Source organism: Nematolebias whitei, chromosome 10 (assembly GCF_014905685.2).
Source record: "Nematolebias whitei isolate Nwh7 chromosome 10, NemWhi1, whole genome shotgun sequence".
NCBI classification, from domain to species: Eukaryota; Metazoa; Chordata; class Actinopteri; order Cyprinodontiformes; family Rivulidae; genus Nematolebias; species Nematolebias whitei.
The window spans coordinates 2,875,879-2,876,389 of record NC_056507.1 but is presented as its reverse complement, the minus strand read 5'-3'; the positions used below and the strand labels follow the sequence as shown (position 1 = coordinate 2,876,389).

Sequence of the window (511 nt, the reverse complement as noted above, 5' to 3'; positions counted from 1 at the left end):
CAAGCAGCCTCCTTCAAATCCAACACCACGGGAAAGAAAAGCTGTAACGTCCTTCAACCAGGAACGTAATTTCACCATCTGATAACGGAAGATACACATTTGTCCACAAAATTTCAGAGTCAGAGATTCTTTATGGTCGTTCCACCTCATGTGGTACATGTGGTGGAACGAAATTATGTGCACAGGGTCCCAGTTACATCCAACAATAAAATGTAAAAGAAAAACAGTAATAAGATCTAAGATATGAACTAAGAAAAACATCAACTAAATATACACTAAGCACTAATAGCATAAGAACATACATTGAACAGCAGCACGAACATGAGTCTGTGTGAGCAGATGAGCACGCATGAACACATCAACATGGAACAGATCAGCAGCAACATAGAACAGATCAGCAGCAACACGAAACAGATCAGCAGCAACACGAAACAGATCAGCAGCAACACGAAACAGATCAGCAGCAACACGAAACAGATCAGCAGCAACACGAAACAGATCAGCAGCAACA

The 511-nt window shown here is 41.3% G+C and overlaps 1 protein-coding gene across 1 annotated transcript in view; it reads left to right on the top strand.

Moving 5' to 3' along the window:
• Positions 1–511, top strand: part of tdrd12 (tudor domain containing 12) — a 38,487-nt gene that overhangs the window by 29,779 nt on the left and 8,197 nt on the right.